General features: G+C 37.1%; 1 protein-coding gene across 1 annotated transcript in view; it reads left to right on the forward strand.

Moving 5' to 3' along the window:
• The first annotated feature begins 523 nt into the window (after positions 1–523).
• Positions 524–20,730, forward strand: part of ASB12 (ankyrin repeat and SOCS box containing 12) — a 132,508-nt gene continuing 112,301 nt past the window's right edge. Inside the window, exons 1-5 of the mRNA XM_081792929.1 lie at positions 524–2,769; positions 2,884–3,057; positions 7,504–7,595; positions 10,730–10,892; positions 18,749–18,906. The gene's annotated coding sequence lies outside the window, so the exon portion shown is untranslated. The remainder of the gene's footprint in view (positions 2,770–2,883; positions 3,058–7,503; positions 7,596–10,729; positions 10,893–18,748; positions 18,907–20,730) is intronic.

Genomic DNA, 20,730 nt, shown 5'->3' on the forward strand with positions numbered 1-20,730 from the left:
TGTTGCCTAAATTCCACATATGTGTGAAATCATATGGTATTTGTGTTTCTCTGGTTGACTTATTTCGCTTAGCATAATACATTCTAGCTCCATCTACATCATTGCAAATGACAACTTTTTAGCAATGCTTTTGCAATGCCAGATCATTCTTTTTGATGGCTGAGTAATGAGTAATTATATATTATATATATTATATATAATATATATATAAGTATATATATAATATATAATATATATATTATATATATAATTATATATATAATATTATATTATTATATTATTATAATTATATAATTTAAATACTATATATAATATATAATATTTATATTATATATTATATATAATATATAATATATATTATATAATACAATAATAATATATATAATATATAATATAATATATATTATAATATATAATATATAATTATATATATATAAGTATATATATATATATATATATATATATATACATATACATACAATGAGTAATACTACATTGTATATCTAAACCACATCTTTATCCATCCATCATTTGGTAGACATTTTGTCTTTCTCCATAGCTATTGTTGATAATGTTCTATAAACATTGGAGTGCATGTACCCCTTCAAATCTGTAGTTTTGTATCCTTTGGATAAATAACTGATAATGTAATTGCTAGATGACAGCATAGTTCTATTTTCAGTTTTTCGAGGAACCTCCATACTGTTCTTCAGAGTGGCTGCACTAGTTTGCATTTCCCACCAGCAGTGCAAAGGGGTTCCAGTTTCTCTGCATCCTCATCAACACCTGTTGTTTCTTGTGTTTTTAATTTTAGCCATTCTGACAGGTGTGAGGTGGTGTCTCATCCTGGTTTTGATTTGTATTTCCCTGATGATGAGTCGTGTTGAACATCTTTTCATGCGTCTGTTAGCCATCGGGATGTCTTTGTAAAAATGTCTATTCATGTCTTCTGCCCATTTCTTAACTGGGTTATTTGTTTTTTGGGTGTTGAGTTTGATAAGTTCTTTATAGATTCTGGATACTAACCCTTTATCAGATATGTCATTTGCATATCTTGTTACCTTCTCCCATTCCATAGGCGGCCTTTTATTTTTGTTGATTGTTTCCTTTGCTGTGCAGAAGCTTCTTATCTTGATGAAATCCCAATAGTTCATTTTTGCTTTTGTTTCCCTTGTTTCTGGGGACATGTCTGGTAAGAATTTGCTGTGGCTGATGTCAAAGAGGTTGCTGCCTCGGTTCTCCTCTAGGATATTGGTGGATTTTCTGTCTCATATTTAGGTCTTTCATCCATTTTGAATTTATTTTTGTGTATGGTGTAAAACAGTGATCAAGTTTCATTCTTTTGCATGTTGCTTTCCAGTTTTCCCAACACCACTTGTTCAAGAGACTGTCTTTTTTTTCTCACTGGATATTCTCTCCTGCTTTGTTGAAAATACTTGACCATATAGTAATGGGTCAATTTCTGGGTTTTCTATTCTGTTTCATGGATCTATTTGCCTGTTTTTGTGCCAGTACCTTACTGTCTTGATGACTATACCTTTGTAATATAGTATGAAGTTCAGAATTGTGATGCCTCCAGCTTTGTTTTTCTTTTTCAGAATTTCTTTGGCTATTCAGGATCTTTTGTGTTTCCATACAAATTTTAGGATTGCTTGTTCTAGCTCTGTGAAAAGTTCTGGTGATATTTTGATACTGATTGCATTAAATGTGTAGATTGCTTTGTGTAATGTAGACATTTTAACAATATTCTCCCAGGCCATGAACATGGAACAATTTTCCATTTTTTTTGTGTCCGCTTCAATTTCTGTCATAAGTGTTGTGTAATTTTCAGAATACAGATCTTTTACCTTTTTCACTAGGTTTATTCCTAAGTATCTTGGTTTTTGGTGCAATTGTAAAAGGGATAGATTCCTTGGTTTCTCTTTCTGCTGCTTCATTATTGGTGTATAGATAGATATGTGACAGATTTCTGTATGTTAACGTTGTATCCTGCAACTTTACTAAATTCATGTATCAGTTCTAGCAACTTTTTGGTGGAGTCTTTTCAGTGTTCTACATAGAGTATCATGTTGTCTACGAATAGCAAAAATTTTACTTCTTCCTTGCCAGTTTGGTTGCTTTTACAGTAAAACCTTGGATTGCAAGTAACTTGTTTTGCAAGTATTCTGCAAGACCAGCAAACATTTATAATAAATTTTAACTTGATAAATGAATGATGTCTTGCAATACGAGTGGTATGTGATGCCGAACATCATGGGATCACAATTGAGCCAATGGTTCTTCTCTTTCTCTCTCTTGCTGCAGGATTATGGGTGATTGTCTCCCATGCTTGGATTCTCAGTCTCAGGCCATGGTGTTTGGCAAAAATCAGTGATTTTTCAGAATATTGGAAGGTGCCCGCAACTGGCACTACTGTATTTTTTTTTTTTTTTTTTTGTCACTTCAAAGCACCTGTGAACAGTCCTTTGCTTTTCCATATAAGAGTAAGCTTAGGAATGCATTGCTTCATTCTAGGTCAGGCTAAGTATAGTTATAGACCCTTTCTTCTGCTGCCTTATTGCCACATACACTAAATACAGTATATGACAAGTTTATTAATACTGTACTGTAGTCAACATCCGTGTGAGTGTATTCAGTGGGCCCCATGCAGAAAAAGATTCCGTTGAGCCAATAGATAGCAGTGGTTCTATTAGTGATAGTGAAAATAGTCCTACACAATAACCTGCCTTTCTCTTGTCTCTCCCACACCAGCCACAAAGATTTCCAAAGGTAAGTGCAGGTTAATTTGTTTATTTTTCTTTATATTTTGTATTTTCTTTATTATTTTGTATTATATTACATTTTTGTAATAATTTTTAAATGTTTATTTTTTTTATTTTTGAGAGAGAGAGAATGAGCAGGGGAGGGGCAGAGGAGACAGACAGGATCCGAAGCAGCTCCACACTGTCAGTGCAGAGCCTGATGTGGGGCTCAAACCCACAAACTGCAAGATCATGACCTGAGCTGAAATCAAGAGTCGTCCGCTTAACCAACTGAGCCACCCAGGCACCCAGTATTGTAATCATTTTTATATGAATATTTTTGGATTGTGGAACAAATCGTTTGAGTTTCCATTATTTCTTATGGAGAAATTCACTTTGATATACAAGTGCTTTGGATTACAAGCATGTTTCAGGAATGAATTAATTATGTTTGCAAACCAAGGTTTTACCATATTTCTTTTTGTTGTCTAATTGCTGATGCTATGAATCCAGTACTGTGTTCAATAGCAATGATGAGAGTCGACATGCTGTCTTGTTCCTGACTGTAGAGAAAAAGCTCTCGGTTTTTCCCCACTGAGGATGATAACTGTGGTCTTTTGTATATGGCCTTTATGATGTTGAGGTATGTTCCTTCTATCCCTACTTTGTTGAAGGTTTTTAACAAGAATGGATGCTGTATTTTGTCAAATGCTTTTTCTGCATCTATTGAGAGATCTTATGATTCTTTTCTTTTATTAATGTGGTGTATCCTGTTAATTGATTTGGAAATATTGAATCACCCCTGCATTTCAGGAATAAATCCCACTCGATCTTGGTGAATGATTCTTTTAATGTACTGTTCTATTTGATTTGGTAGTATCTTGTTCAGAATTTTTGTATCCATGTTCATCAGGGATGAACTGTAATTTTCAGGATGGACTGTAATTTTCCTTTTTAGTGAGATCTTTGTCTGGTTTTACAATCAAGGCAATTATGGTCTCATAAAATGAGCTTCTAAATTTTCCTTCCATTTATATATTTTTGAAAGAGTTTGAGAAGAATAAGTATTAACTCTTCTTGAAATGTCTGGTAGAAGTCCCTTGGGAAACCATCTAACCTTGCACTTTTGTTAGTTGGGAGATTTTGAATACCAATTCAATTTCATGGTTGGTTATTTGTTCAACTTTTCTGTTTCTTCTTGTTTCAATTTTGGTAGTTTATATGTTTCTAGGATTTTATCCATTGTTTCCAGATTGCCCAATTTGTTGGCATATACTTTTTCATAATATTCTCTTATAATTGTTTATGTTTCTGTGGTGTTGGTTGTGATCGCTCCTCTTTCATTTGTGATTATATTTATTTGGGTCCTTTCTCTTCATTTTGATAAGTCTAGTTAGGGGTTTATCAATTTTATTAACTCTTTCAAAGAACTATCTCTTAGTTTCATTAACCTGTTCATTTGTTGTTGTTGTTGTTGTTGTTGCTTCTGTATATTTTAATTCTGCTCTAATCTTTATTATTTCCCTTCTTCTGCTGGCTTTACACTTTATTTACTATTTTTTTCTAGCTCCATTAAATGTAAGGTTAGGTTGTGTATTTAAGACCTTTTTTGCTTCTTGAGGTAGGTCTATATTGCTATATACTTCCCTCTTGTGACTGTCTTTGCTATATCCCAAAGGTTTGGACTGTCACATTTTCATTTTCATTTCCTTCCATGTATTTTAAAATTTTGTCTTTAAATTCCTGGTTAACCCATTAATTCTTCCTGGTTAACCCATTAGTAGAATGCTCTTTAACCTCCATGTACTTGTGGTCTTTCTGAGTTTTTCTTGTGGTTGACTTCAAGTTTCATAGCATTGTGATTGGAAATATGCATGGTATGATCCCAGTCTTTTTGTAGTTGTTGAGGGTGGATTTGTAACCCCAGTATGTGATCTATTCTGGAGAATGTTCCATGTACACTTAAAAAGAATGTGTATCATGCCACTTTAGGATGAAATGTTTTGTGTGTATCTGTGAAATCCATCTGGTCCAGTGTGTCAGTCAAAGCTATTATTTCCTTGTTGATATGTCCAATGTTGTAAGTGGGGTGTTAAAGTTCCCTGCTGTTTTTGTATTATTATCTATGAGTTCCTTTATGCTTGCAATTGATTTATACATTTGGGTTCTTCAATACTGGGGGCATAAATATTTGCAATTGTTAGATTTTTCTTGTTTAATATACCCCTTTATTATGATATAGTGCCCTTCTTCATCTCTTGTCTTTGTTTTAAAATCTAGTTTGTCTGATATAGGTATGGCTACTCTGGCTTTCTTTTGATGTCCTTTAGTATGATAAATGCTTCTCCATCCTCTCACTTTCAATTGGCAGGTGTCTTCTTAGTTCAAAAATGAGTCTCTCTCTTTAAATTGGTCTTTTTTTTTAAAAAAAACCCATTCTGACACCCTATGTCTTTTGAGTGGAGCATTTAGTCCATTTACATTCAGCGTGATTATTCATAGATATGAATTTAGTGTCATTGTATTACCTGTAAAGTTGGTGTTTCTGGAGATTTTCTTTGTTCCTTTGAAGTCTTTGTTGCTTTTGGCCTTACTTTCCCACTCAAAGGGTCTCCTTTAATATTTCTTCCAGGACTGATTTAGTGGTCACAAACTCCTTTAAATTTTGTTTGTCTGGGAAACTCTTGATCTCTCCTTCTATCATGAATGACAACCTTGCTGGATAAAGTATTCTTGGGTCCATATTTTTGCCATTTGGCATGTTGAATGTATTATGCCACTCACTTCTGGCCTGCCAAGTTCCTGTTGGGAGATCTGTGAAACTTATTTGTCCGCCCTTGTTGGTTAAGGCCTTTTTTTCCCTTGCTGCTCTCAGGATGATTTCCTTATCTCTGTATTTTACAAATTTAAATATGTCTTGGTGTTGGCCTTCTTTTGTTCTTTTAATGTTTATTTATTTTTGAGAGAGAGAGAGAGAGAGAGAGACAGAGCATGAGTGGGGGAGGGGAAGAAAGAGAGGGAGACACAGAATCCTAACCAGCCTCCAGCCTCTGAGGTGTCAGCACAGAACCCAATGCGGGGCTTGAACCCACGAACCGTAAGTTCATGACCTGACCCAAAGTCGGACACTTAACTTATTGAGCCACCCAGGGGCCTCTGTTTACAATTTTCTTTTAAGCCATGGTTAATTCAATAATATGCTATCACATGGTAATTTTTGGCCTTTATTTTTTTGTTAATTTGTAATGTCATTGTATTATGTTTGGAGAACATAGAGTGTGTGTAACTGAGACTTTTGATTTTATTGAGGCTTTCTTTAAAGCCATAATCATGTTGCCTTCTTGGAATTTTTTTGTTATCTTGAGTGATTCTTTGTTCTCTTTTGGATATAGAATTCTACTGTGTATATCCAATAGCTTGAGCTTTTTAGTTGTATTCTGCAAGTGCTCTATGTCTCTTAATTTTTTTTTTGTATTTTTGATCTACTATTTTCTAAGTAGAGTGTTAAAATATCCAAGTGTTCTTTTTTTCTCTTATGTTCTGCTTCAAGCAAAGTACATCAAGCAAGATTTCAAAACTGTATTATACAATGCATATGTTTATGATGTGTATATCATCTTTTGTTCTTTGTCACTTAATTCTATTTTGTCAGATGTTGAAAATGCTACTCCAGCTTTGTTTTGGTTCCTATTTTTTTAATATATCTTTTCCATTCTTTTTGTTTGTTTGTTTATGTCTCTTTAAGTGTGTCTTTTTTAGACTGAATATTGTTTGAATCTTTTGTTTTAATCCAGTATGTAAGTTTGTCTTTTAATTGGGAAGTTTAAAAAAAATGGTAAGTTTAATTCATGTACATTTGTTGTAATTAATTATACTTTTATTATTTTTTAAATTTTATTATTGTTGACACACAATGTTACATTAGTTCAAGGTATATGACTTAGTGATTCAACAACTCTGTATGTTATGCTATGCTCACCACTAGTGTAGGTGGCATTTCATTTTTTACTTTTCATTTATGGTACTCTCTTTTTTGTATTTTTTTTCCTTTTTTGTTTTCCAGTGGATAGATTGTTTTCTCTTGCTTTATAGAAAGTTACATATTTTCTTACCCTTTAACTTAAGATCCAACATCATGTTATTCACCCCTGTTGATTTTTACGCATACAACAACTGAAACCTCTCTCAGTAAGATAAGTACGTACCAGGCTATTATGTTTTATTTATCTTCCTTCCACACCTTCCCCATCAGGTAACATCATCTAAAATTTTAACCCTTCCTAGAATCCATGTTTTCGTGTTAGTTTTGTTCCTCCACAGCTGATTTAGGAAACACAGACCATAGTAGTTTGCTACCTTGGCGGGAATTAGAAAGCCTGAAAGAAGTTTTGTAGCAAATTAAGAGCATTTATCCTGCTTTTAATTATCCAACTTTAATCATAGGTGGCAGTGAGTTGATAATTCAATCAGTATTTCCCCCCCAAATAACAGGTAGAAAATGTGAAATTACTGGATTGTTATGTGTGTAAGAAACCTGTTGATGGGATTCTATATCTTACCGCAACCCACCTGATATATATAGAGGTTTCTGGTGTAGCCCAGAAAGAAACATGGGTATGTTCACAAGAAGAAGTATCAGAGGGTCTAAAGAGTTGTGTTTACTTGCTTTCTAATATGGTAGTTTCTTGAAATTTCAAGTAACAGTTAAATTGCTATAAAAACTTTTCTTCAAATAAACTGTTTTATGTTTTTTTTTTCATAGATTGGATCACATGACTCTTTGTCCCTGATGTTATTGACTATGGTCATCTTAGTCATTTAAAGCTACATGGGATTTTTCCTCAATATTTTTAGGTAGTGTGCTCTCTGTTCATTTTCTGAGCCTAGTTGGTGAGCATCCTGAAACAATTTAAAACCTTGCTACTCATAAAGTGTGGTCCAAGAACCATCAGTATCTGTGTCACCTGGGTGCTTGTTAAAAATGCAGAATCTCAGTTCTGAGATTCTAAATTTCTAAAAAGCTCTTAGGTGGTGTAGATGCCCCATTGACTATACCTTCGGTATCAATTATTTGACCATCTTTCTGATCTAAGACAGGTTATGTTTTCATGTGTGTATATGTATGTTTCTTTTTGCACCTTTAAACAAAGTTTTCTAATTAGATAAATACCCCTAACATTACTTTATGTCTTCCCCATCCTGAAGTAGCATCATTGAATCTTAATCATTAGCCAGATTTATGCTTAGACCTCCTTGTTTATAACAAGTATGACATACTTGGTATATGGCATAGCATAGTGATTAAGATCACCAACTTGAGAACCAGTCTGCTCAGGGTGAAATCCCAACTTCAACATTTATTACCTTTGTAACCTTAGGCAACTTATTTAATTTCTTAGTGTCTCACTTCTCTCACGTGTAAAATAGGGATAATAATAATACCTTGTTATGGGAATAAAAAACTTAATAAGTGTTTAAAACAGTGACTTGCACATGATACATACAACAGTAGTCCCCCCCCCCACTTATCTACATGGGATATATTCCAAGACCCCCAGTGGATGCCTGAAACTGCAGAAAGTACCAAGCCCCATGTATACTATGATTTTTCATATACATACATACCTATGGTAAAGTTTAATTTATAAATTAGGCACAGTAAGAAATTAATAGCAATAACTAATAATAGAATAATTATAACAATATAGTTTTGTTTATGTGGTTTCTCTCTCAGAATATCTTCTTATACTGTACTCACCCTTCTTGTGATGATGTGGGATAATAACATGCTTATGTGATAAGATGAAGTGAGGTGAATGATGTAGACATTGTGACATAATGTTAGGCTACTATTGACCTTCTGATATATCATAAGGAGGATCATCTACTTCTGGGCTACAGTTGACCATGGGTAATGAAAACCATGGAAAACAAAACTATAGTTAAGGTGGGGGGGGGTACTGCTGTATTATATAAGTATAAAATATGAATATACATATGAAAGAAGTATTTTAACACTCGCTTTTTAAAATACCATGAACTTTCCCCATATGAGGTTGTAATTTGCTCCCTTTGGTTGTGATGAAAGGAATGCCAAAAGAAGAATCAGGAGAGCTAGTTTTAGCTAGAGTCAGCTGTCCATTAACTGGCTGTATGGCCTTAAGCAAGTGACTCTTGGTCTCTGGGCTTCAATTTTTCATTTGTAATATAAGGTGGCTAGCTAATGTAATTATTAAGGAATCTTCCATTTCTAAAACTTTGGAAACCAGTTCTTTAATACTGTGCTGTGAACCTTTCTTCTTTCTACCTGCATTCATAGACAGCACACATATCCCCAGATTTGCTCCTACTGGGTGTTATTTCAAACCCGTGGACTAGATCTGGAAGTGAGGACTTATGGTAATTATTTATATATGTCAAAGAAGGCATAATTACTAAATTAGAACTATTAATGTAGTTCTTCCCAGACTTTGTCTGATTGACTTTCCAATTTAGCAGTTTTGTGCTTGGTGCCTAATCTTCATGATCAGTGTTTTACTAGCCAAACATAGATCTTCCTTTTTTATCTGATTTTATTGAAATTTGATCTATTAATTCTTACTACCTTATAAGTAGTTTTTGTGACTCCTCCAAAACTGTCATTGCAGAAACTGAGTTTGAAAAAACAATTGAGATAGAAATTAAGATGGAAAATACCTGTGAGGAATATATTAATGCCCCCGCCCACCTGGTCCATTCTTAGATGGTGCATATGATTGAAAGATTTCCTGGAAGAGATGTCATTTCTAAATAAATTGGGGCTGAGGCATGGAGTGTGTGGGGTGGAGCAAAATAAAAAACAGTGAATGATGATCAGAAGGTCATTCTAGTCACAGGACAAGGAGTACAGAGAATGAATAGAGTGCATCTAGGCTTTTAGTTACAGGAAACATCAAAGGCACAGATAGGAGAATATCAAAGACTAAAGCATAAAACCATGATTCCATGGCTTTTGGAATGTATAAAGAAAGAATTTTATTATTTAGATGCAGTTTCTTTTACCATGTATTTATTTCTTTTCTACTGGCATCAGCAGGGGTAGGAGTGACTAGAATGAAGATTTAATCATCCTCCTTTTTTAATCAGAGCAGTTAACCTGTACTCCCATGGGAAATAACTTTATTAACTATATAGTACAGTACTTATGTATAGTTCCTTTAGTTCTTAGTGTTATATTCTCTACTCATTTCCTAAGTTACCTAAATTTCCTAAGTTACTTAGGTAAATTTTTGCCCACTTCATTCTTTGTTTCCTGTTACTAGAATCTAAAATGTGGAAGAGAAAATTTTCTCCTGGTATTAGACTTTTTAGAATTCCTAGGCTAGACTTTTTAGAATTCCTTGAGAAGGAATACTGGACTTGGAATTAGACTGCCGTGACTTAAATCCTATTTGTGCCACTTATTAACTGTGTGACCTGTGATAAGGAATTCACTTCTCAGAGCCCTGGTTTCTTTCATTCTTGAAATGGGGTGATTATACCTCAAAGAGTTATTACAGGACTTAAATAGCTAAGTCCTGCGGCCATGGACTATCTTGTAAGCGATAAAGCACAATACCAATTATTAATCATTTTAATTAGATTTGGTAGAATAAACAAAAATTCTCTTTTCATCTGTGTCAATGATTCTACAATTATAAGCTTCATCATAGTATGCTAGAAGCCATCTGCTGTGAGCCAGTTCACCTCAATTGACCCACAAACCTGTTAGCCTTATAATCCTAAGAAGAAGAGAAGTTTTATAACACTGCAACTTGCTTCGTATTGATTTACCACTGTTTACTTCTGTTTGTGAGAAACCCAGTTGTGATTTACAAAGGATGGTTGTAGGCTATAGATATGATCACATCTCTGGCTATGCTGTTACCATTGATGAAAGTAAGCCACACTGATAGTCATAGACCTAGTGCATGTCTGTGAATTTATTTTGGTTCTTTTCTGTTTTGTAGATTGTACTGCATCACATTGCCAATGTAGAGAAATTGCCTATCACTAGCCTGGGCTGTCCCCTTACCCTCCGCTGCAAGAACTTCTGGGTGGCCCACTTTGTTTTAGACTCTGACATTGTGTGCCATGATGTTTATAATTTGCTGCTCAAGCTTTCTCAGCCAGGTAGGTATGACAGTATTTTTAGCCTAAATCATTTTAATTGTTTTTCCCTAGAATGGTATAATAGATCATGAGCTATGGAGTTAACAGAACAGAGTTTGGATCTGGGCTCTGCTACTTACCAGCCTCATGGTATTTGGGCAAGATATATAACCTCTGAACTCAGCTTCTTCATCTGTAAAAGTAGTAATAGAATGTTATTCAGTCATAAAAATGGATGAGATCTTTCCATTTGCAACAACATGGATGGACTGAAAGGGTATGAGGCTTAATGAAGTAAGTCAGCCGTAGAAAGGCAAATATCATATGATTTCATTCATGTGGAATATAAGAGACAAAACAAAGAAAGGGAAAAATAAGAGAGGGAGAGAGACAATCAAGAAACAGACTCTTAATTATAGAGAACAAACTGATGGTTACCAGAGGGGAGAGGGGTGGGGGGATGGGTTAAATAGGTGATGAGAATTAAGGAGTACAGTTGTGATGAACACTGGGTGTTGTATAGGAGTGTTGAATTACTATTTTGTATACCTGAAACTAATAAAACACTGTATGTTAACTAAATGGAATTCAAATAAAAACTTAAAAAAATAAAAGCACATATAATCTTGGGGTGCCTGGGTAGCTAAGTTGGTTGAGCATTCGATTCTTGATTTAGGCTTGAGTCGTGATCTCATGGTTGGTGAGTTTGAGCCCTGCGTGGGGCTCTGCACTGACAGTGTGGTGCCTGCTTGGGATTCACTCTCCCTCTATCTCTGCCCCTCCCCCACTTGCACATACATGCACTCTCTCAAACTTAAAAATCAAAAAAACACATATAATCTTTTTTTTTTCAATATATGAAAATTATTGTCAAAATGGTTTCCATACAACACCCAGTGCTCAACCCAAAAGGTGCCCTCCTCAATACCCATCACCCACCCTCCCCTCCCTCCCACCCCCCATCAACCCTCAGTTTGTTCTCAGTTTTTAACAGTCTCTTATGCTTTGGCTCTCTCCCACTCTAACCTCTTTTTTTTTTCCTTCCCCTCCCCCATGGTCTTCTGTTAAGTTTCTCAGGATCCACATAAGAGTGAAACCATATGGTATCTGTCTTTCTCTGTATGGCTTATTTCACTTAGCATCACACTCTCCAGTTCCATCCACGTTGCTACAAAGGGCCATATTTCGTTCTTTCTCATTGCCATGTAGTACTCCATTGTGTATATAAACCACAATTTCTTTATCCATTCATCAGTTGATGGACATTTAGGCTCTTTCCATAGTTTGGCTATTGTTCAGAGTGCTGCTCTAAACATTGGGGTACAAGTGCCCCTATGCATCAGTACTCCTGTATCCCTTGGGTAAATTACTAGCAGTGCTATTGCTGGGTCATAGGGTAGGTCTATTTTTAATTTTCTGAGAAACCTCCACACTGGTTTCCAGAGTGGCTACACCAATTTGCATTCCTACCAACAGTGCAAGAGGGTTCCCATTTCTCCACATCCTCTCCAGCATCTATAGTCTCCTGATTTGTTCATTTTGGCCACTCTGACTGGCGTGAGGTGATATCTGAGTGTGGTTTTGATTTGTATTTCCCTGATGAGGAGCGACGTTGAGCATCTTTTCATGTGCCTGTTGGCCATCCGTATGTCTTCTTTAGAGAAGTGTCTATTAATGTTTTCTACCCATTTCTTCACTGGTTTATTTGTTTTACGGGTGTGGAGTTTGGTGAGCTCTTTATAGATTTTGGATACTAGCCCTTTGTCTGATATGTCATTTGCAAATATCTTTTCCCATTCCGTTGGTTGGCTTTTAGTTTTGTTGGTTGTTTCCTTTGCTGTGCAGAAGCTTTTTATCTTCATAAGGTCCCAGTAATTCATTTTTGCTTTTAATTCCGTTGCCTTTGGGGATGTGTCGAGTAAGAGATTGCTATGGCTGAGGTCAGAGAGGTCTTTTCCTGCTTTCTCCTCTAGGGTTTTGATGGTTTCCTGTCTCACATGCAGGTCCTTTATCCATTTTGAGTTTATTTTTGTGAATGGTGTGAGAAAGTGGTCTAGTTTCAACCTTCTGCATGTTGCTGTCCAGTTCTCCCAGCACCATTTGTTAAAGAGATTGTCTTTTTTCCATTGGATGTTCTTTCCTGCTTTGTCAAAGATTAGTTGGCCATACATTTGTGGGTCTGGTTCTGGGGTTTCTATTCTATTCCATTGGTCTATGTGTCTGTTTTTGTGCCAATACCATGCTGTCTTGATGATGACAGCTTTGTAGTAGAGGCTAAAGTCTGGATTGTGATGCCTCGTGCTTTGGTCTTCTTCTTCAGAATTGCTTTGGCTATTCGGGGACTCTTGTGGTTCCATATGAATTTTAGGATTGCTTGTTCTAGTTTCGAGAAGAATGCTGGTGCAATTTTGATTGGGATTGCATTGAATGTGTAGATATCTTTGGGTAGTATTGACATTTTGACAATATTTATTCTTCCAATCCATGAGCAGGGAATGTTTTTCCATTTCTTTATATCTTCTTCAATTTCCTTCATAAGCTTTCTATAGTTTTCAGCATACTGATCTTTTACATCTTTGGTTAGATTTATTCCTAGGTATTTTATGCTTCTTGGTGCAATTGTGAATGGGATCAGTCTCTTTATTTGTCTTTCTTTTGCTTCATTATTAGTGTATAAGAATGCAACTGATTTCTGTACATTGATTTTGTATCCTGCAACTTTGCTCAATTCATGTATCAGTTCTAGCAGACTTTTGGTGGAGTCTATCGGATTTTCCATGTATAGTATCATGTCATCTGCAAAAAGTGAAGGCTTGACTTCATTTTTGCCAAATTTGATGCCTTTGATTTCCTTTTGTTGTCTGATTGCTGATGCTAGAACTTCCAACACTATGTTAAACAACAGCGGTGACAGTGGGCATCCCTGTCGTGTTCCTGATCTCAGGGAAAAAGCTCTCAGTTTTTCCCCGTTGAGGATGATGTTAGCTGTGGGCTTTTCATAAATGGCTTTTATAATGTTTAAGTATGTTCCTTCTATCCCGACTTTCTCAAGGGTTTTTATTAAGAAAGGGTGTTGAATTTTGTCAAAGGCCTTTTCTGTATCGATTGACAGGATCATATGGTTCTTATCTTTTCTTTTATTAATGTGATGTATCACGTTGATTGATTTGCGAATGTTGAACCAGCCCTGCATCCCAGGAATGAATCCCACTTGATCATGGTGAATAATTCTTTTTATATGCTGTTGAATTCGATTTGCTAGTATCTTATTGAGAATTTTTGCATCCATATTCATCAGGGATATTGGCCTGTAGTTCTCTTTTTTTACTGGGTCTCTGTCTGGTTTAGGAATCAAAGTAATACTGGCTTCATAGAATGAGTCTGGAAGTTTTCCTTCCCTTTCTATGGTTCGGAATAGCTTGAGAAGGATAGGTATTATCTCTGCTTTAAACGTCTGGTAGAACTCCCCTGGGAAGCCATCTGGTCCTGGGCTCTTATTTGTTGGGAGATTTTTGATAACTGATCCAGTTTCCTCGCTGGTTGTGGGTCTGTTCAAGCTTTCTATTTCCTCCTGATTGAGTTTTGGAAGAGTGTGGGTGTTTAGGAATTTGTCTGTTTCTTCCAGGTTGTCCAGTTTGTTGGCATATAAGTTTTCATAGTATTCCCTGATAATTGCTTGAATCTCTGAGGGATTGGTTGTAATAATTCCATTTTCTTTCATGGTTTTATCTATTTGGGTCATCTCCCTTTTCTTTTTGAGAAGCCTGGCTAGAGGTTTGTCAATTTTGTTTATTTTTTCAAAAAACCAACTCTTGGTTTCATTGATCTGCTCTACAGCTTTTGTAGATTCTATATTGTTTATTTCTGCTCTGATCTTTGTTATTTCTCTTCTTCTGCTGGGTTTAGGCTGCCTTTGCTCTTCTGCCTCTATTTCCTGGAGGTGTGCTGTTAGATTTTGTATTTGGGATTTTTCTTGTTTCTTGACATAGGCCTGGATTGCAATGTATTTTCCTCTCAGGACTGCCTTTGCTGCATCCCAAAGTGTTTGGATTGTTGTATTTTCATTTTCGTTTGTTTCCATATATTTTTTAATTTCTTCTCTAATTGCCTGGTTCACCCACTCATTCTTTAGTAGGGTGTTCTTTAACTCCCATGCTTTTGGAGGTTTTCCAGACTTTTTCCTGTGGTTGATTTCAAGCTTCATAGCATTGTGGTCTGAAAGTATTCATGGTATAATTTCAATTCTTGTATACTTATGAAGGGCTGTTTTGTGACCCAGTATATGATCTATCTTGGAGACTGTTCCATGTGCACTCGAGAAGAAAGTATATTGTGTTGCTTTGGGATGCAGAGTTCTAAATATATCTGTCAAGTCCATCTGATCCAATGTATCATTCAGGGCCCTTGTTTCTTTATTGACCGTGTGTCTAGATGATCTATCCATTTCAGTAAGTGGAGTGTTAAAGTCCCCTGCAATGACCACATTCTTATCAATAAGGTTGCTTATATTTATGAGTAATTGTTTTATACATTTAGGGGCTCCCGAATTCGGCGCATAGACATTTATAACTGTTAGCTCTTCCTGATGGATAGACCCTGTAATTATTATATAATGCCCTTCTTGGTCTCTTGTTACAGCCTTTAATTTAAAGTCTAGTTTGTCTGATATAAGTATGGCTACTCCAGCTTTCTTTTGGCTTCCAGTAGCATGATAATTCTCCATCCCTTCACTCTCAATCTAAAGGTGTCCTCAGGTCTAAAATGAGTCTCTTGTAGACAGCAAATAGATGGGTCTTGTTTTTTTATCCATGCTGATACCCTATGTCTTTTGGTTGGTGCATTTAGTCCATTTACATTTAGTGTTATTATAGAAAGATACGGGTTTAGAGTCATTGTGATGTCTGTATGTTTTATGCTTGTAGCGATGTCTCTGGTACTTTGTCTCACAGGATCCCCCTTAGGATCTCTTGTAGGGCTGGTTTAGTGGTGACGAATTCCTTCAGTTTTTGTTTGCTTGGGAAGACCTTTATCTCTCCTTATATTCTAAATGACAGACTTGTTGGATAAAGGATTCTTGGCTGCATATTTTTTCTGTTCATCACATTGAAGATCTCGTGCCAATCATTTCTGGCCTGCCAAGTTTCAGTAGAGAGATCAGTCACGAGTCTTATAGGTCTCCCTTTATATGTTAGGGCACATTTATCCCTTGTTGCTTTCAGAATTTCCTCTTTGTCCTTGTATTTTGCCAGTTTGACTATGATATGTCGTGCAGAAGATCGATTCAAGTTACATCTGAAGGGAGTTCTCTGTGCCTCTTGGATTTCAATGCCTTTTTCCTTCCCCAGTTCAGGGAAGTTCTCAGCCTTATTTCTTCAAGTACCCCTTCAGCACCTTTCCCTCTCTCTTCCTCCTCTGGGATACCAATTATGCGTATATTATTTCTTTTTACTGTATCACTTAATTCTCTAATTTTCCCCTCATACTCCTGGATTTTTTTATCTCTCTTTTTCTCAGCTTCCTCTTTTTCCATAGTTTTATCTTCTAGTTCACCTATTCTCTCCTCTGCCTCTTCAATCCGAGCCGTGGACGTTTCCATTTTATTTCGCATCTCGTTTAAAGCAGTTTTCAGCTCCTCCTGACTGTTCCTTAGTCCCTTGATCACTGTAGCAAGAGATTCTCTGCCGTCCTCTATACTCTTTTCAAGCCCAGTGCTTCATTTTATGACTATTATTCTAAATTAACTTTCTGTTATATCATTTAAATCCTTTTTGATCAGTTCATTAGCTGTTGTTATTTCCTGGAGATTCTTTTGAGGGGAATTCTTCCGTTTGGTCATTTTGGATAGTCCTTGGAGTGGTGCGGACCTGCAGGGCACTTCCCCTGTGCTGTGGTGTATAACTGGTGTTGGTGGGCAGGTCCGCAGTCAGACCTGATGTCTGCCCCCAGCCCACCGCTGGGGCCACAGTCAGACTGGTGTGTGCCTTCTCTTCCCCTCTCCTAGGGGTGGGATTCACTGTGGGGTGGTGTGGCCTGTCTGGGCCACTTGCACACTGCCAGGCTTGTGGTGCTGGGGATCTGGCGTATTAGCTGGGGTGGGTAGGCAAGGTGCTCGGGGGTAGGAGAGGCAGGCTTAGCTTGCTTCTCCTTAGGTGATCACTTCAGGAGGGGCCCTGTGGCAACAGGAGGGAGTCAGACCCGCTGCCAGAGGGGTGGCTCCACAGAAGCACAGCGTTGGGTGTTTGGGCAGAGCGAGCACGTTCCCTGGCAGGAACTGGTTCCCTTTGGGATTTTGGCTGGGTGATGGGTGAGGGAGATGGCGCTGGCGAGTGCCTTTGTTCCCAGCCAAACTGAGCTCTGTTGTCCCGGGGCTCAGCAACTCTCCCTCCCTTTGTCCTCCAGCCTTCCCGCTTTCGGAGCAGAGCTGTTAACTTATGACCTCCCAGATTCTAAGTCCTGCTTGCTGTGGGAACACACTCCATCTGGCCTCTCCGCTTCTGCAAGCCAGACTAGGGGCTCTGCTTCCCAGCAGGCTGCCCCTCTGCCCCGGCTCCCTCCCACCAGTCCGTGGAGCGCGCACGGCCTCTCTGCCCTTCCTACCCTCTTCCGTGGGCCTCTCTTCTGCTCTTGACTCCAGAGACTCCGTTCTGCTAGTCTTCTGGTGGTTTTCTGGGTTATTTAGGCAGGTGTAGGTGGAATCTAAGTGATCAGCAGGACGTGCAGTGAGTCCAGCGTCCTCCTATGCCGCCATCTTCCTAGTAACTCTATAATCTTTTTTTTTAATATATGTAGGTTTTTTCTTTATTGACCACAGATAATCTTTAAAAAAAGTTGTGATAGTGTAAGCTCCCTATGGGTGTTGTTTGGAAGTTTAGATGCATTTGTGCATTTTACTCTCTACTTGGTATATAGATGTGTAATAGATGTTATTGTCTTCTCTCTCCCTCCCTCCTTTTAAGTATCAACTTATAAATTATTTGTCAATTCAGGAAGATTGCTTTGGATCAAAATTTGTTTCCTATTGTCTTGCAAGCTTTATGTTTGTCCCACTGTTCCTATCCCTCCATTCAGTTCCATTCAGAAGACTAGGGCAGTTTTTCAGAGTCCTTAATAATGCAGCTATCCCTGTTTCATCCAGTCTCATAGTCTCATCCCCCAGCCCTATGCCTATGTGGCTAACTCATAAGCTACCTCTGATTTTATTCTGTGGAATTTCCATGCTTTTGTGTCTTCCCTCCCATTTTCTTCCACACTTTCCTCAGAATTTGCTGGAATTTTATTGATAGAGGTTAACTGTCAGTCAACTCAACACCTTATAAGGCATTGGCAGATTCTATCCATTTCTGGAAAAGTTCTTGCCACATAAATTGGTCAGATGCATTATTGATTGAATGTTTAATCTTGTGAAGGGAGGAAGTGGGGTTGACAGGAAGAAGAGAAAAAATGGCCATTTATCAACCAGAAGCAGGTATTGGCCTAACAATTGGAATACAAGAACACTGTAAATGTTTTGCAACATGTTACAATAAGCAAAGCAATTAAGTCATTGAAGCTCAGTTAAAAACTTTTGGTAAGGACCACTTTCCCAGCATGTGAAACCCTAAAGTTTTGGTTCAGTCCATTATCCAGCAATTCACAGGAAACCAGGAAGTATGTTCCTGCTTTGTATTAGTATCACAAAAAATTAAAACATTTTTAAAATAAGGCTTTGAAGCAATATTCCAGTTCTTATTCCTCACATAAAGCCAACCTTGTACACAAGTCATTGCCCTGTTTCATTCACATTCCCTTTAGGAATAGGAAATCTAGACTTTTTTTAGCATTATTTGTTCTTTAAGTTTCACTCATTATTACTTTGTTTTCATGTTTATCTCCTCCAGCATTACCTGAAGATCTGTATGCTTTTTCTTATAATCCCAAATCCTCAAAATAGATGAAGGAAAATGGGTGGAAACTGATTGACCCAATATCAGACTTTGGGCGTATGGGAATACCCAACAGGTACTGGATCATAACAGAAACCAACAGAAACTATGAGGTATTTTTGTCATTGTTTTCCTTTTGATCCATTTAATTAAGCCAGAAGAATATCAGCAAACAATTTTTTTTAATATGAAATTTATTGTCAAATTGGTTTCCATACAACACCCAGTGCTCATCCCAACAGGTGCCCTCCTCAATACCCATCACCCACCCTCTCCTCCCTCCCACCCCCCATAAATTCTCCATTTGTTCTCAGTTTTTAAAAGTCTCTTATGTTTTGGCTCTCTCCCTCTCTAACCTTTTTTTTTTTCCCTTCCCTTCCCCTCCCCTATGGTCTTCAGTTAAGTTTCTCAGGATCCACATAAGGTTAAAACGTGTGGTATCTGTCTTTCTCTGTATGCCTTATTTCACTTAGCATAACACTCTCCAGTTCCATCCACGTTGCTACAAAAATAAACTCAAAATGGATAAAGGACCTGAATGTGAGACAGGAAACCATCAAAACCCTAGAGAAGAAAGCAGGAAAAAACCTCTCTGACCTCAGCCGCAGCAATTTCTTAGTTGATACATCCCCAAAGGCAAGGGAATTAAAAGCAAAAACGAACTGTTGGGACCTCATGAAGATAAAAATCTGCACTGCAAAGGAAACAATCAACAAAACTAAAAGGCAACCGATGGAATGGGAAAAGATATTTGCAAATGACATATCAGACAAAGGGCTAGTATTCAAATCTATAAACAACTTTTTGAAAAAAGAGAAAAATCATTTATAATCTCTCCTTTTCATTTAACATTAAGCCATTCAACCAGCATTTATTAAGTACCTACTTCACTGAAGACACTGAATCAGAGTTTTCATAGTCTAAAGCATAGGGTGCTATGGGAGCATAGATGAAGGATATGGAATTCAGACTGTGAAGCCAGAAACAGCTTGATGCTTTGGGAAATAGTCTGGAGAAGGAAATCTATCCTAATTTATATACGGAGAGAAAGAAGAAAGTCAGGAAGTGAATCCAGGTCATGAAGGGCTTCATGGCCTAATTAAGGAATTCGAACATTATCCTGAAGACAGGAGCCACTAGAATATTTTAAGCTAGAAGGGCATGTAAGTATATTTGTGTTTTAGAAAGATAACTTTGGTATTGGTGTGGAGAATTTGCTTGAGCTAAGAATGCAGGAGAATGATATGAGAGGTGATGAAAACCTGAACTAAGGCAATAACTATAGATGGAGAGGATGACATGGTTTTAAGAGATAGGTGGTAGAATTGAAAGAACCTGGTGACAGATTAATGTGGCTGGGAGATAGAGGGAGTTTAGTATGCATCCCAGGTTTCCTGCTTTCTGGCTTGAATGACCAAGTGGATAATGGATATGTTAGCCAAGATAAGGAACATAAGAAGAGGGAAACACACTGTCTTCAGTTTTAGACTTGAGTTCAGGGTGATTAACAGATATCAAGTATTTGATATCAAACATTTGATTCTGGATATTAAGAAAGATCTCTGGGCCAAAATAGAAGTCTAGGAATGTGTTAGAGATTTCCAAGACCATCCCTCAGGTTTAGTGATTCACTAGGCTCACAGGACTCAACGTGTAGTTACACTTGTGGCTGTGATTTATTATAGCAAAAGAATATAAAACAAAATCATCAAAGAGAAAACAGGTGAAGTCCAGAAAAAAAAAAAATAGGCATGAGCTTCAGAGTCCTTTCCCAGTGGAGTCACATGCCTAATTTCTCTAGCACCAAATTGTGACAATATATGAAAACTGTCATTTACTAAGGAAGCTTATTGGAGAATCAGTGCCCAGGATTTTTATTGGGGCCTGGTCACATAGGCACTCTCTGTTTAGTGTGTACCAAAGTTCCTGATGCCCAG

Source organism: Panthera onca, chromosome X (assembly GCF_046562875.1).
Source record: "Panthera onca isolate mPanOnc1 chromosome X, mPanOnc1 haplotype 2, whole genome shotgun sequence".
Lineage (NCBI taxonomy): Eukaryota > Metazoa > Chordata > Mammalia > Carnivora > Felidae > Panthera > Panthera onca.